The sequence below is a fragment of the Phoenix dactylifera genome, unplaced genomic scaffold, assembly GCF_009389715.1.
Source record: "Phoenix dactylifera cultivar Barhee BC4 unplaced genomic scaffold, palm_55x_up_171113_PBpolish2nd_filt_p 000130F, whole genome shotgun sequence".
NCBI classification, from domain to species: Eukaryota; Viridiplantae; Streptophyta; class Magnoliopsida; order Arecales; family Arecaceae; genus Phoenix; species Phoenix dactylifera.
In genome coordinates this window covers 1,118,485-1,135,928 of record NW_024067692.1, presented here as the reverse complement: position 1 = coordinate 1,135,928, position 17,444 = coordinate 1,118,485, and the positions used below count along the sequence as shown (strand labels likewise).

Here is a 17,444-nt window from a genome sequence, read left to right as displayed (position 1 = left end):
CACGCCACGCTGCCCTCGCCCATGTGCACTGAAAGAGTGTGTGGTCCACCGACTCATCGGCTCCACATGCCCTGCACTCAAGGGCAGCCTTAATTTCCATCCGCTGAGTACTGCTCTCGTCGGAAACTGATCCTACACGACCTTCTATAAGAACAGTGAGACCCTCGGATGGAGGCCCAGGTGCCAGACCCAGGTATGCCTGTTAATGAGCCGAGCTGAGCCCGAGCCTGGGAGATTTGGGCTCGGTTCGTTTCACAGAAGCTCGGGCTCGGGCTCGGTACCGAGCTCTGTACTGGGCTCGAGCTCGAGCTTGCTTGGCAAAATAAAGGCTTGGGCTTGAGCTCGTAAAGCTCGTTTCAATTGCGAGCTCGAGCCCGGGCTCGGGCTCGGGCTTGAGCTCGTAAAGCTAGTTTTAATTACGAGCTCGAGCCCGAGCTCGAGCTTGGGCTCGGGCTCAATACGAGCTCGGGCTCGGGCTCGGGCTCGATACGAGCCCGGTGGTCTGTTTTTTGTTTCCTTGAAATAGCACAGAAATAATTTGAATGTATATAAAAGAAATCATAAAGTGGTAGAACAATAAACAAGTAGGAAATGGACGAGCAAGATTGAGAGATTTAATTATGCCAGCATAAATTCTTTTTGGCTCAGCGCCTCGCAGTACCATAAGACCACAGATACAAGTGTCACATGAAATTAAGGGAAAGTATGAACACAAGTTGTTAAAAAGATGCATTTTCCTGAACGAAGACATCTTAAATGGTATTCATCAGATTGGCTGCCAATAAAAAGGACAAGAAAGTTTTAAATTAGACATTCATCACTGTCCCCTGCTGCTTAATTTACAAAGAGAGCGCTGCATGAGCAAGCTATGGTGACCGCCAGGTGTTCTGGATGTTGTTTGAGCTGATAACCTTCATGGCTCCATTTCAGTAACATCCTGTGGCCTGGAAGGAGAAAATTGGCTATTTGATGCATCGGTTCAGCTTGTGATGCACGATAGCAATTATGGCGATGTCAACTATGGGTGTATCCTGGCTCTTTTCAAGGAACGAGCTTCGCTTTTCCCTTGGGAGTATTCCTCACCCAACGGCCATCTTGGACGCAAGTCAAACTGTATCATGGCAAACAAGCAATTAGGTGCTGTGGCTGCTAAACAAAACAAGATTATAAAAGCAAATGTAAGAAATAATTTGCAGGGTTTTTTTTCAAAAAAGAAAGGGAACTAATTTGCATGTTTCGAAATGGCAAATCAAAGACTCGGATAAGTAGCATTCACCAACCTGTTTTCAAACAACTAAGAATTGATGTTAACAGGATTGGCTCTTGCCTATATAAAAAGGTATAATAAACTAAACAAAGATGAAGATGGATAGCTGATGAACACTGCTCAATGACCCAACTTCGACAAGGTCTCGTTTTTCCTCCCAGACCGTTAAGATCAGCCGCGATCCTATCATTCTATCAAGATCAGGACTTTCAGCCGCGATCCATTGCTAAATAAGTGAAGTTCCAAACAATGTTCCAGCTAATAGGCCTAGCTCCTGAAATTGAAAAAGATCTTTAAAATTTAAAACCCAATTCCTGCAATTACATGCGATTTTTTAAATTCATGATGTCTTTCCTTTGATCTTATAATTTGGGAAAATAATCACCAGATTATGCATCAAAACTAGGGAACAAATTCGGCTGTTCAGTTTCGCATAAATTACAGCATCTGTCTCTGCAGAAAAAGATAAGAATATTAAGAAATCAAAATATAGCCATATACATCATACGGAAGCTGAAAACCAACAAAAGATTAGTCTATATGACCAAAACAAATAATAGTTACTGTAAGGACAAATAATGATCTGCAAAGCTTGTAACTAATGTCAACATTTTGAGTGCTCACTATTGAAGATTCCAGAGGTTCTGCATCCAATATTAGTACAAAAATACAACTGACAAATGCTAAATGAAGCATTACCTTGAGTACAAGAATAACAATAAGGTACCTCCTGCTCATAGGTGGATGAACTTGGACCAAAATTTCTTTGCGAAGAAGTCATATGATCTTTATCTGCACCACTAGCTCCATCTTCATCATTGTAATATGGACGTCCATCTATACCATAAAATGACGACCCAGAACTAAAGGATGTAGAAACCATGAACATGACTAACTTGTTTCTGTTGATCCATCAAGTGGGTTGGCAATTGTTGAAATGGTCACAGACAAAAAAAGGCAATGACAGCAAGCCTGGTCACAGACAAAAAAGAAAACATATGTTCGGCTAAAGAAAGACGACAGGCTTGGAAATCAATATCCCATTCCAACATACCTTAGAATTCCAAAACTAGGCAATCTCAGATCCCAAAACCAACTGGGAATCACATTATGCTCATAAAAAAAATCTCAATTAGCAAAAAAAATGAAGAGAACAGAGGAAAGCTCACTAGAAAAGTGATATAGAGAGGAGAGAGATGGGTGCAGTGAATGCCAAACAAAGGCGAAGAAGGTGGGTGACATCAGAATCCTCTGTATTCTAATCCATTCCAACTTTCCAAGAAAGCATTAAATTAATCCAAGAAGACGCTAAGAACTCACCCTCTCCAGCTGCACACACGTGCATCTGCCGATCTAAAAATCCTCAAAAGATTCAAAAAAAAAACCACCAAAAATCCCCTCAAAATCTCGCCTTTTTTCCTCCTGCCTAAAATCAATTAATGGGATTCTTTTAATTGAGGACTCACCTCGTTCTGCTTTGTTGCCCAGAGATGGTCACCCAAGAGGGGGGTGAATTGGGTGTTTTAAAACTTTTTGTCTAATTAAAACAAGACACACAAGTGTATGTGCTAAAGTAAAGATAGAGTTATAAGCACAGTCAATCGCAAACACAAAGATTTATAGTGGTTCGGAGCTTCCACTGCTCCTACATCCACTCCCCAAACACCTTTGGGAATTTTCACTATAATCAGCGATTACAGTCCGGTAGTTTTCCGAGTGCACTACCCAACTCGTTGTTTTACCCCGGGCTAACAACGAACCCTACAATCCCCCAATTTAACCTAGGCTTGGGACGCCTATCCCTTGTTCTAAGTCCCTTGACTGGAACAAGCACAATAATCAAATGTTTTACAAAGATTTGAAAGCTCTTATGAAAGCAAATATATCAATGAAAAACAACAAAACCGGAAGAACCCTTTTTGCCGTTGGAAGCGTGGGTGATGGTGGTTCTTCCGATGTGGATCGCGTTTGCTTGAATGCGAGCTTTGAATGCCGAGTGGGAGTGAGTAGTTGAGCACGAAATCAGATGGAAAAACTTGAATGCACTTGATTTCTCATCTTGAAAGCTCTAACTCCCTTGAACCTCTTTCTCTTTCTTCTCTCTTGAATGATCTTGTGTTTTTTTGGTGAGTTGTTTTAAAGGCACTTAAAAGCTCCCTTTTATAGCCCTACAAGCAATAGATTCGTTAGACACAAAGATATTACCGTTTGAAATTCAAACAAACCTGCAAAAGTGTGTCAGTCGCGTCCCAGGCGCTCCGGAGACGTCTCTGCTTGAACGCGAGACGTCTCGGCTGTATAAAAATTCTTTTGACGATGTTTGGAGTCAACTCTGCGCTTTACGGGGACGTCTCTGAAGAAGAACAGCTTGAATGCTTGTTTTTCTGTTTTTCTGAGAGAGTCGGCTCCGCACTTTACGGGGACGTCTCGGGATGTTTGCGCTTTTTGCATGGGGACGACTCCGCGACGTCGGAGATGACTCCGTAGTTTTATCAACGAAAACAAGTCCTCTGGAATCCCTGAGAGAGTCGACTCCGCGCTTTCTGGGGACGTCTCGAGATGTTTGTCTTTTATGCGTGGGGACGACTCCGCGTCCTTTGGAGACGACTCGCGCGCATCCTTTGAAATCGGCCTTTCTGCCGTCTCTGAGAGAGTCGGCTCCGTAGAGTCGGGAGTCGACTCCGACCCTGCGAGACGCCTCGCCAGGTGCCGGGGACGTCTCCAGACATGCCAATTCTTCCTCTTCGTGCCAGAGACGTCTCTGGGACAAACCAGAGACGTCTCGGCTGTCCCTGATCTGTTTTCTTTATCTCAAAAAATCTTTAATAAATCCTTGAAAAATATGGGAACATGCCTTGACAATTCTTAACAATATTCTTAGTTAAACACCTGAAATCCTCAAATAAATTGTTAATATAAAGAAAATTATACTCTAGTGTTTTGTATTCATCAAAATTCATTAGGGGGTCAACAATCTCCCCCTTTTTGATGATGACAAAACACTGAGTATATGCAAAATTTAAAATTTAAACATATACACAGTATTTGTTCAGATGTACAAGTATTATGTTTTGGTTAGAGCTAGATACAGTGTGCATAATTCAATATAGTCAACTTTCAGTTCTATCCTTATGCATAAGTATTAATCTTAGTAGCTCTTGAGCAATTTTGGCATATCAACTGGATTTGAATCAAGTTAAAATGTAAATTAATGAAATATTGATGCTAAAGACAATTGAAAGCTAAATACTTTTTGACTCCCCCTTTCTTTTCCAGAAGGGCAATTGTCTTAAAGCCAATATTCTTCAATTTTATCTTTTCTAATTCAACTTTTAAGTATGAGTGTAAATTTTATATTTTGCATTCCATATATTGGTTCTATTCCATATATTGGTTCTACTCCCCCTTTTTGTCATCAACAATGAAGGGGACAAATTTTCCTTAGGTACCTAAAAATGCGATGCCTATTAGAATTCAGCATTCATATTATAATGAAACAATCAATGATTTCCAAGTTATTGCCATCCATGAATTCAGCATTCATTTTACTCCCCCTTTGGTTTGGAATTCATTTCAGACCTTTTGAATGCAGTGAATACAAGTTGTGCTCCCCCTGTTTCACATGCATTGACAAGTTGGCAAAATAGTAAAGTGGTTGCACATTGTCAAATTTGAACATTCTCATGGCACATCACAAAATTAAAAACATACACCAAGATTCAAAAAGAAGTGTATGACATTCATATATCATTGCAATCATTTGAAGTCATTACAAGGATAAAAAGAAAACCATTACCAGTATAAAAGGCCATTACAAGTATTGATTGCTAATACAAAAGAAGAAGTTTCAAATAAGCCTAGGGTTTTACAAAAAGATGAACCCTAGACGTCCACAAAATGTCCCTCACCGGCGACCACGCTCAATAGCCCTAGCAGCAGCCTCTATAAATCCATTTATTGAATCCATTAGGGTTCTAAAGTGATCTCCCTGAGATTGATTGAAGGCTGTCACTAGTACTTCAAACTCATGAGTTGCCCTGTCAATCCTTCCTCTAAGTTGGGCAGCCACACTGCCCACATTGCCTCCAGGGCTCGTCAACTCTTGAAGACCATCCGATATGGTCTTCAATTCAGCCTTTATCTCAATTGATCTTAGAGTTTGGTTTGTTGCTACACGAACCAATTCTGACGCTGTAGCTTCTATCTGAACTTTGATTTCCTTCAATTCTTCTAGGAGTGCTTCATGTGAGGTACGGATGGGAGCTAACCCAGCAGAGATTATTGATCTCATCTCTTCCCTCATCTGCTGGCACATCACAGATGCTAGGGTGTGCATCTGCTCATCTGATAAGAACAATGATCCACTGACTGGAGGAGGAGGCACTGAGGTGGATGGTCCAGCTGAGCTGGAAGGTACATCAGGAAAGGCCATAGGACTATGTGGAGGAGAGAGGTGGTCAGGCTTCTGATGTTGGATCTCAGGCTCTATGGTTTGGGATTTTCTTTTAGAGACCTTAACCCAAGACCCGTCTTTCTTGTGAAACTCCATCCTATGTAATGTGCTCTCATTGTAGTAGTCAGTGTTTCTCAAAGGTTTTTCTGGCTCATTTTCAGGAATTGGAACCTTAAAATGTTTGAACAGTAGGATGAAGACCATCCCATATGGTATGCTAAATCTGGAATACCTATGACATATGGAGATGTAGTTCAACATGAGCCTAGGGAGGTTTAGGGGAATCCCTAGCAAGATGTGGTGCATGATGGCTAAGTCTCGCTCCGAAACGAAATCGAAGCGACCGGTTTTTGGAAACAAGACCCGGTTAACTATGCTCAAAAGCAATCTCATTTCGGCATTGAGGTCTTGGGACTTAACTATGTCAAGAGGGCCGCAGTCCTCTCTTCCTAAAATTAGGTTTAGGGCAATCTCCCTTTGGAGATGTGTGGTCGGAGCCTCACCGTATTTGGGGATTTGTAACAAGCTAGATAGGATGTCCTCATTGATTTCTATCAATGTGCCTCGGACATATCCGCTGTACCCCGAGTCCCCTAAGGCCATATTGCTAAACATTTCTCTCACTAGGCCGGGATAGGTTGACATATTTAGGGAACATAGGTGTTCCTAACCTTGGGCACGGAGTCTCTCTCCAATAGAGAACCCCTCACTAGCTAGAAACTGAAAATCAGTATATCTACCTGTGGTTACTGTGCGATTCGCACAGGAGAGGGTCACGGTTGGCGGAGCAACCGGAGGAGACGGCGCGGAGGGCTCTTCCTTCCATTCCTCGTCGTCGTTCGCTACCCTAGGACGCCTCCCACCCGTTCGCCTAGCTTTCTTAGGTGCCATGGATTGGAAATCTAGGGAAATGGGGAGAGATTTTGGTTCGGTTTGTGATGTAGAGAAAATGGAGGCTAGGGTTTATGTTTTCGTTGGGGACGAAGGAAGGCAGCTCGGGACGGCTCGAGCTGTTTCGACCTAATTTAAAAACTTTCATTCGGTCCTCGAGACGTCTCCGTGACTAATGCGAGACGTCTCGCCGGGGGGACGTCTCTGTGATTTGCCAGAGACGTCTCCGGCACTGAAAAATTTCAGAATGATTTCTATCTTTTCCCAATTTATTTTATTCAACCACAATAATCAGTGTGATTTCTTTTGACCAAATTATCAATATTGAATTATCAATATTGAAATGAGAAATGTTTGACCAAATTTCGAATGCCTATGAAATAGGCTCTGAAAATATCTCCATGAAGAGTCCAAGGGAGGGTAACCATCCTCCGGAAAGTCAAACAATTCGTCATCTAACTTTGATAGATTCAAGTTTTCATAGGCACTAGGTTTGCTATACGTGACCTTGAAGTGTATTATTAGTTTGAGTAGCATTCATATGTATCTCTAGAGCTTACAAAGCATTGCATTACAGGTTCAATCTATTTGTTAGGATCATACAAGCACAAAGCATTCCTTAAAAAGTTGAACCTATCTTTACAAAGGGGCTTTGTAAAGATATCGGCCAATTGATTTTCAGTGCATACATACTCAATCAATACATCATTTTTCAGCACATGATCCCTTATAAAGTGATGCCTAATCTCTATGTGTTTTGATTTAGAGTGTTGGACAAGATTTTTTGTTAAATTAATTGCGCTTGTATTATCACATCTAATTGGTATGTTGTCCATTTTGATACCAAAATCTTCAAGTTGTTGCTTAATCCAAAGAACTTGGGCACAACAGCTTCCGGCTGCAATATACTCAGCCTCAGCTGTGGACAATGCAACTGAATTCTGTTTCTTGCTAAACCAAGAAACCAAGTTAGCACCCAAGAATTGACAAGTACCACTTGTGCTTTTTCTGTCGAGTTTGCACCCGGCAAAATCAGCATCGGAATAAGCAATTAAATTTAAATCAGATTGTTTAGAATACCATAAGCCTGCATTAGATGTCCCTACTAGATATCTGAATATTCTTTTAACAGCTTGCAAGTGTGATTCCTTAGGACATGCTTGGTATCTAGCACACATGCAAATACTGAATAATATGTCTGGTCTACTAGCAATAAGGTAAAGTAAAGAACCTATCATACCTCTGTACAATTTGCAGTCTATACTTTTACCTTTTTTATCTTTGTCAAGCTTGCAACTTGAGCCCATGGGTGTGCTGATTTCCTTTGCATCCTTCATCTTGAACTTTTCCAACATTTCCTTGATGTATTTGGACTGACTGATGAAGATGCCTTCCTCTGATTGTTTTATTTGTAGCCCAAGGAAGAAATTGAGCTCACGCATCATGCTCATTTCAAATTCTCCCTGCATAAGCTTAGCAAACTCTTGACAAAGACTATCATTAGTAGCACTAAAAATTATATCATCCACATAAATTTGCACAAGCAATAAGTCATTCCCTTTTCTTTTAATGAAGAGGATTTTGTCTACATTTTCTCTCTTAAACTTATTTTCAATTAGAAAATTAATTAATCTATCATACCATGCCCTAGGGGCTTGCTTAAGTGATAAGTGCTTAATAATCTATAATTTAGTTATCTTTCCATAGCACTTATCAATATTTTTAAACTGATAAATATATATTTTACCATAAAATTAAATAAACATTGAAATAAATTTAAAATATGGTAAGAGGTAAATAATTCTTTTCTCAAAACAGACTCTAAACTTGTCTCTCTCCTGGTTATAATCTTTCATGAAAACATATAAGGAGGAGATTGTGTTGACCCGATTTGGTAACCTAATGGAGTTGTAATCAAGCTAAGGCTATAATTAAATGGGTTTTTGGTCCTAATTCGATCGAAAGTTATAATTAATTATGTATGGGATAAAGGTTTGATTAACCCTTTTTATTAGGTCACGGTCCGGTCTTTAGTCTTGTCTGGTCGAGTTCGATCTGAAGCAGCTTAGCAAGAATTAAATGACAATGGGCTCAAGGACAAGTCAACCATCATGACCCACCTCAAACCCAAAGTCAATTCCCAACCAATTCGTTATCTGCCTTCATATAAAATTTATAATAATAATAACTAAAAATTCACGATTCACTGTTCATATAAACAGTGTCCTGTTAAAACACTGTTCATATGAACAGTGTTATAAAAAAATAATAATAAATTAAAATGCCGAGAACACTGTTCATATGAACAGTGTTCCGTAAAAACACTGTTCATGTGAACAGTGTTAGAGAAAAAATAAATAATACATAATAAATAAATAAATAACAATAAAAAAAAATATATATATATAAAAAAAGGCTTGGCCACTGTTTATCTTCTTCCCCCCTCCCCCGCAGTGCATCCGGGCCGTTCCCCTTCTTCCCGTCGATTCCGCCTCGTCCTCCGCCTGTGACGCAGCCCGCAGCCGAGATCCAGCTCCGCCATCAAGCCGCGTCGAAATCCCGGCGTCTCCCCGTTGATCCCGCGGCCACCCACCATTCGGAGCGATCCTCCCAGCCGCATCAACCGCGTGCCATCCGCCACCCGTTCCACCTCCCAGCAGCCGGAAGTCACTCCTTCGTGATCAACGCTCACAGCAGCCTCCTCCGCTCAGCCCGAGCCTTCATTGTCATCCATCGCACCATCCCGCGATCCGCCTAGCCGATTCAAGGAGCGTCCTCAGCTGTCCAAATCCGGATCCACCTCCCGCAATGCAGTCCGAAAATGCCTCCTCTCAGCCCGCGCCTCCTTCATTCCGCGATCGATCCCGGAGCTCCAGCGATCCCACCAATGCAGCCTCCGCGTCCGGACATCCCGCGACCACATACCCCGGCTCCTCCAGTGATCCAAGCCGTCCGGATTCGAGGCGTACTCAGCGGCTGCCCTCCCCCTCTACCGCGTCCGCCCTCTCCTTCCGCCCATAATCCAGCCATCACGCAAGCTCAGGCGATCTATAAGAGAGGGGAGGAAGGGAAGAAAGAGGGGGCTCGGTGGAGAAGAAAGAAACAGGGGAGACCCCTGTTTCGGTGAAGAAAAGAAGACACCAGCCGAAAGAAAAGGGAGAAAAAAAAATTAAAAAAAGAGAGAAAAAGGGGAGGAAAGAGAATAGTTTTGATATTTTGGGAATAATGGGAGTTGATCAATTTCATTTGAAGATGGGAGGTCGTCCGGAAGCCATGCTTGGCTAAACATCCAATCTAGGGCTGGATGAAGCCCTAGCAATGTATCAGGGCAATTGTAGTTCTTACTTTTTTATTATTTTGGAGCTTGTTTAAATTCTTATTTTCAATGAAATATTTCTTTATGATATTTAAATTTCGAGCATGCTAGTTACTAATCATGTTTGCTAAAGTAGTCTAAGATGATCCATGCCTAGGAAGATGAAGTGTGCTGCATCCTAGATTAGCATACTTAGGTAGACACTTCATGCTACACCGAAGATGGATCTTCCTAACACTCTTTATGCTTTTATTTTAAAAGGCTTGTAGCCAAAATTGCATGCCTCTCCAAAAGACAAAAATTAAGAACACAATCCTTGATGCAATGCTATGTGGTGGATTCCAAACCCTAGATCTATTTACTTTGATAAATTCCAATCCGTACTCATAGTTTAATTTAGTTAAATCAAGTTAGCAAATTCTTCTTTTTGAGTTATTTTTAAAAGAAAAATATTTTAAAAAGAAAAATAACCTATTCTTCAATCCCTGTGGACCGACACCCGTAATCACTATCCTACAGGATACGTGCTATTGCGTGGTTTATTTTTGAAATTGAAAAGAACCGATCATTAAGTCCATATAATGCTTTATGCAATTTAAAAACATAATCTGGATGTAAGTGGTTCTCAAAACTTGGAGGTTGTCCTACATAAACTCCATCTATTATATAACCATTTAAAAAGGCACTTTTTACATCCATTTGATAGAGTTTGAAATCCATGAAGCATGCATATGCCTAAAGTAGTCTAATAGCCTCTAACCTAGCAACAAGAGCAAAAGTTTCATCAAAATCTATTCCTTCCTCCTGATTATATCCTTTGGCTACTAGCCTAGCTTTGTTTCTTATTACTATTCCATCTTCATCTAGTTTATTTCTATATACCCACTTGGTGCCTATAATTGAAACATTAGGGGGTCTTTTCATTAGAGTCCAAACTTGATTTCTTTCAAATTGGTTTAATTCCTCTTGCATAGCATTTATCCAATTTTCATCTTTTTCGGCTTCTTCTAGTGATTTAGGCTCTATCTGTGAAACGAATGCAAGATAATTACTAGTGTTTCTTAAGGAGGATCTTGTCCTTATCCCTTGTGAAGGATCACCAAGGATTAGATTCCTTGGATGACCATGAGCATACCTCCATTCCCTAGGAAGATCTTGATTTCTCGCTGGAGGTTGATCTTCTTCATCTTGCTGAATTGTATCTTTTTTGATTTCATCCTCATGTTGTTTGTCTTGTATGGAGAATTCCTTCATTCTGTCTTCAAGTATACCTGCATCACTATCTTCTTCTTTTCTAGAAGAATCTCCATTAGCTTCATCAAAAACAACAATAATGGATTCTTCAACAACGAGAGTTCTCTTGTTGAAGACCCTATATGCTCTACTAGATGAGGAATAACCTAAGAAGATCCCCTCATCTGATTTAGCACTAAATGTACTTAAATTGTCCTTTCCATTGTTTAAAATAAAGCAGCGACAACCGAAAATATGAAAATAGCTTATATTGGGCTTCTTATTTTTCAACAACTCATAAGGTGTTTTCTTTAAGATAGATCTAACTAAAGCACGGTTTAAAATATGACAAGCAGTATTTATTGCTTCAGCCCAAAAGTACTTTGGTAGATCCGATTCGCACAACATGGTACGAGCCATATCTGCTAGTGTGCGATTCTTCCTTTCTACCACCCCATTTTGTTGGGGTGTCCTAGGAGCCGAGAAATTGTGATTGATACCGTTTTCTTCACAAAATTTTTCAAAATGCTGATTTTCAAACTCGGTACCATGATCACTCCTAATTGCTTTTAGTTTAAGATTAAGTTCATTCGAAATCCTATTATGAAACTTGATAAAAGCGGGAAAGGACTCATCTTTGTGGGCAAGAAATGAAATCCATGTAAAACGTGAAAAATCATCAACAATTATAAGACCAAACTTCTTACCCCCTAGACTAGCAGTTCTAGTAGGTCCAAATAAATCCATATGAATTAGTTCTAGGGGTTTTGATGTTGAAACTATGTTCTTAGACTTGAAAGAACTTCTTGTTTGTTTCCCTAGTTGACATGCAGCACAAATTTTGTTCTTTTCAAAGTCTATTTTTGGTAGTCCTTTGACTAGATCTTTTGTAATCAATTTAGAAATTAAATCCATGCTAGCATGCCCTAACCTACGATGCCATAACCAGCTAGTCTCATTGACCTTGGCATCCATGGCTACAAGACATTGGCCATCTTTCATGGTGAGATCATCAAGATCTACCATGTAAACATTTCCACGCCTATGTCCCATAAGTATGATCTCATTGTCAATTGGACTACTAATTATGCATAGGGAAGATTCAAATGACACTTTAAACCCCTTGTCACAAAATTGACTTATACTTAATAAATTATGTTTTAATCCATTAACTAACAATACATTATCAATAAATGAGGAGGATGATATGGAGATTTTACCAACGCCAATGATTTGACTTTTAGCATTATCTCCAAATGTGATTACTCCTCCTTCTTTTGATTTCAAGGTGACGAAAAGGCTCTCATCACCGGTCATATGCCTTGAGCAACCGCTATCAAGATACCACATTCTTTTTTTGCTCCCGGCTGCAAGGCATACCTGCAAAATAATCACGTGAAGCTCTTAGGTACCCAAGTTTTCTTGGGTCCTTCTTGGTTAGTGTAGTTGGTTTCCTTAGGCACCCACACTTTAGTTGTGTTTTTACCCTTTACAAATGTATTCTTGTTAGTTTGAATCTTTCTTTGAATGCAAGAATAGGCTTTATGTCCATTTTTCCCACAATGAAAGCATGTAGGTTTTCAGTTTTGATATCTTTTGCTTTCACAAAAAAGTTCTTTAGATATTTTTGTTGTTTGCTAGTTTTGTATCCTAATCCGGCTTTATTAAAAATAGCTCTTTGATTGGATAGAATGAGATTTAATTTTTCAGAGCTATGTGTAAATCTCTGCACAATTGGTTTGTACTTGTGTACCTCATTTTTAAGGTCCAAATTTTCTTTAGCCAATTCTTCCTTATCATTTTTAAGGGATTCAACATTTTGTGCAAGTGAGGTATTACTATTGAGTAGGAATTTGACTTTTAGATTTAATTCCTTAATGAGTGTTTTTGCCGTTTCATTTTCAATGCTAAGCTTTGAATTTTTATTCTTTAGGTCAATGGTGTTATCATTTTCATAGCTCTCCTTCTCAATCAATAGGTTTTTAATGTCATCCTTTAGTTTTTGATTGGAGGCTTTTAATTCTTTATTTTTTGCTCCTAACATACTACAATCACTCATGAGCTCTTGAAAAGCTTCATATAATTCTTCTAAAGTAAAATCTGTAGTTGAGCTTTGACATACCTCATCGTCGTCGAATGCCATGAAGCACAAGTTTGCGGTCTCTTCCTTCTCTTCCTCGGAGGAGGATGTGTCACTATCATCCCAAGTTGCTTTCAACGCCTTCTTCTTCTTCTTTCCATAGTGCTTCTTCTGTTGAGGACATTCAGAGCGGATGTGTCCCGGTCTCTTGCAATCATAACATATGATTGGGTCTCTTTCTTTTTCTTTTTCCTTTTCCCAATCATTTCTCCCTCCAAACTTCTTTCTTGGGAAGGGTTTCTTTCTTCTCATGAATTTCTTGAACTTCCTTACTATTAAGCCCAAGTCTTTATCTTCACTTTCTTCTTCACTCTCACTGCTTTCTTCTTCACAAGCACTTGAAGTAGCCTTGAGGGCGATTGTCTTCTTCTTTGGCACATCTTCTTCATGTTGCTTCATTGTGAGCTCATGCGTTATCAATGAGCCCAATAGTTGTTCAAGTGCCAACGTGTTGAGGTCTTTAGCTTCTACGATCGCCGTGACCTTTGCTTCCCAAACTTTTGGCAAGGACCTGAGAATTTTCCTCACAAGTTCAGAGTTAGTGTAAGATTTACCCAAATTCTTTAGACCATTTATTATATCAGTGAAGCGTGTGAACATGCATGAAATAGTTTCGTTGGGTTCCATCTTAAATAACTCATATTTGTGAACTAGAATGTTCACCTTAGACTCTTTGACTTGATTGGTACCCTCGTGGGTAACTTCAAGCCTATCCCATATTTTCTTGGCGGAACTACAGGTGGAGACTCTATTAAACTCATTTACATCTAGAGCACAAAACAATGAGTTCATGGCTCTAGCATTGAGTTGAACCATCCTACTATCATTCTCATCCCAATCCTCCTCAGGTTTGGGAACTTGAATGCCATTTACTATGTGAGATGGTTCGTGTGGTCCCTTGATTATAACCCTCCACAAGGCATAATCTTGTGCTTGAATAAAAATTCTCATTCTAGTCTTCCAATAGGAATAATTTGTCCCATTGAAGAGTGGAGGTCTATTGGTTCCCTGCCCCTCAGCAGGAACATTGTTGAAGGGTGTTGCCATCTTGATCTTTGGCAAAGACGGTTAAGTCTTCAAGAATACACAGAGCACCTGCTCTAATACCACTTGTTGCCCAGAGATGGTCACCCAAGAGGGGGGTGAATTGGGTGTTTTAAAACTTTTTGTCTAATTAAAACAAGACACACAAGTGTATGTGCTAAAGTAAAGATAGAGTTATAAGCACAGTCAATCGCAAACACAAAGATTTATAGTGGTTCAGAGCTTCCACTGCTCCTACATCTACTCCCCAAACACCTTTGAGAATTTCCACTATAATCAGCGATTACAGTCCGGTAGTTTTCCGAGTGCACTACCCAACTCGTTGTTTTATCCCGGGCTAACAACGAACCCTACAATCCCCCAATTTAACCTAGGCTTGGGACGCCTATCCCTTGTTCCAAGTCCCTTGACTGGAACAAGCACAATAATCAAATGTTTTACAAAGATTTGAAAGCTCTTATGAAAGCAAATATATCAATGAAAAACAACAAAACCGGAAGAACCCTTTTTGCCGTTGGAAGCGTGGGTGATGGAGGTTCTTCCGATGTGGATCACGTTTGCTTGAATGCGAGCTTTGAATGCCGAGTGGGAGTGAGTAGTTGAGCACGAAATCAGATGGAAAAACTTGAATGCACTTGATTTCTCCTCTTGAAAGCTCTAACTCCCTTGAACCTCTTTCTCTTTCTTCTCTCTTGAATGATCTTGTGTTTTTTTGGTGAGTTGTTTTACAGGCACTTAAAAGCTCCCTTTTATAGCCCTACAAGCAATAGATCCGTTAGACACAAAGATATTACCGTTTGAAATTCAAACAAACCTGCAAAAGTGTGTCAGTCGCGTCCCAGGCGCTCCGGAGACGTCTCTGCTTGAACGCGAGACGTTTCGGCTGTATAAAAATTCTTTTGATGATGTTTGGAGTCGACTCTGCGCTTTACGGGGACGTCTCTGAAGAAGAAAAGCTTGAATGCTTGTTTTTCTATTTTTCTGAGAGAGTCGGTTCGGCACTTTACGGGGACGTCTCGGGATGTTTGCGCTTTTTGCATGGAGACGACTCCGCGACGTCGGGGACGACTCTGTAGTTTTATCAACGAAAAACAAGTCCTCTGGAATCCCTGAGAGAGTCGACTCCGCGCTTTCTGGGGACGTCTCGGGATGTTTGTCTTTTATGCGTGGCGACGACTCCGCGTCCTTCGGAGACGACTCGCGCGCATCCTTTGAAATCGGCCTTTCTGCCGTCTCTGAGAGAGTCGACTCCGCAGAGTCGGGAGTCGACTCCAACCCTGCGAGACGCCTCGCTAGGTGCCGGGGACGTCTCCAGACGTGCCAATTCTTCCTCTTCGTGGCAGAGACGTCTCTGGGACAAACCGGAGACGTCTCGGCTGTCCCTGATCTGTTTTCTTTATCTCAAAAAATCTTCAATAAATTCTTGAAAAATATGGGAACATGCCTTGACAATTCTTAACAATATTCTTAGTTAAACACCTGAAATCCTCAAATAAATTGTTAATATAAAGGAAATTATACTCTAGTGTTTTGTATTCATCAAAATCCATTAGGGGGTCAACATGCTTGCAATAGTCGACGTCGGTCCAGCTATTCTCGTCCTTGATCACGTCGGCGGGCCAGCTAGGGCTGGGGATGATGGCCAAGATCGATGATGTCAGGCGATTTTGAAATCGGCGACCGGCAGATCGGGAGGTTGGCGAGGTGGAGGATCCTGGAGTGGAGGTCGCTGACGGAGATGGAGGTTGCACCAAAAGCAGATAAGCAGACAGATGATGGAGCAAAGAGATGACGGTAGAGGAGCAAAGAGATTTCCGTCGCGATGAGGAGAAGTAAGAAAAGAAGAGGGAACTCATCGTGATGCCGAGGAGGAGGACGATGAGAAAGAAGAGAAGCACCGCGCTGGCCGCCGGAAGGAGGAATGGAGGATGGTTGGAGTCTGTCTTGGAGTTGGAGAGGAGCCGAGGAGGCTTAGCCGTTTGCCCGTTTAGAAAATTAGGAGACTAGGAGAGGGAGAGCTAGGGGAGGAGGGCTTTGGCCTGTTGGATGCAGGGTTTGGTTTCCAAATGATCTCGACTGTTGAATTTCAAACTTTAAGTCATGGGCTCGTTTAGGCTCATGAGCTGCTCGGGCTCGAATTTAAATGGACCTCATTTTGAGCTCGGGCTCGGGCTCGTTTGCCTAACGAGCCGAGCCCGAGCAGCTCGGCCCGTTAACAGGCCTAGACCCAGGCATACTCCAGACCTAGCTCATGCTCCGGCCGGAGCACTCGGGAGAGCTCCCCCACCCTAATGCTGGTCCTACACAACATGCTCTACACCCGAGTATCCGGACCCGCATACCCCGAAATCAGAAGGGACTGGACCCTCTCAGCTAGGTGTGTCCCAAACATATGATCCAACCTAGCCTCATCCCAAGTAGCCCTGCCAGGGACAAAGAGGTCGCAAACTCGCAGTCCCTCCACTACCTCAATGTCAACCATAGTCGGCTAGAGTCTCAAAGGTAGGGCACCCACCTATGGGTCGTCAACCACATCGATACTCCACCCATTGCCTATCAACCATTCAGTATTCTCCACAACTGTTGGTAGGTATCTTGTGATCTCACATAATGAGCAACGACGCCCGCTGCGAATCGCTCTTACAGTGCCCGTCCGGCCATATCTGGCAGCCATGATTTGACTCCAGAACCCCTGCGGCTCCATTGTGAATCAAGCTGCATGTCGGGCAACCAGCGCCTCGCGCCTCTTCAGAAGAGACAACACACTGAGGTCGCCCTCACTCAACGCTAGGCAACACTCCTCTATGGTACTATGTGCATCCCGTAACCCCCCCCCCATACAACCTTCACAGGAAGCTCCAAAGTAGCTACTCGATCCTCATTAGCACTATTTTCGGAACCACTGTGTTTGCCATAAAATGGAAAGGCATGGAAGCTAGCACTAATCATCAATCTACCCATCATAGAGAGTGAAGATGCCCTCAGAGGCACTGATCTCTTAACTATTTGTCAAATATTTTCCATGCCAATCAAGGTGTTGCATGATTTCTCTCCAGGTGTTAAGGTTACTTGCTGAAAGTGTCAAGACCGTAAGTCCTGT

The 17,444-nt window shown here is 41.5% G+C and overlaps 1 long non-coding RNA gene across 3 annotated transcripts; it reads right to left on the bottom strand.

The window, feature by feature from the left end:
• Positions 1–605: 605 nt before the first annotated feature.
• Positions 606–16,073, bottom strand: LOC103703696. Of its 3 annotated transcripts, none has more exons than XR_005507222.1 (5): positions 15,907–16,073; positions 2,588–2,739; positions 1,653–2,104; positions 1,281–1,541; positions 606–1,111 (listed from the first exon to the last, which is right to left on the bottom strand). It is a non-coding gene; the product is annotated as an uncharacterized LOC103703696 (long non-coding RNA). The 3 variants fall into 3 exon arrangements; XR_005507223.1 differs by having other exon boundaries at positions 1,653–2,612; positions 2,734–2,739; XR_005507221.1 differs by having other exon boundaries at positions 1,653–2,739.
• Positions 16,074–17,444: the final 1,371 nt, after the last annotated feature.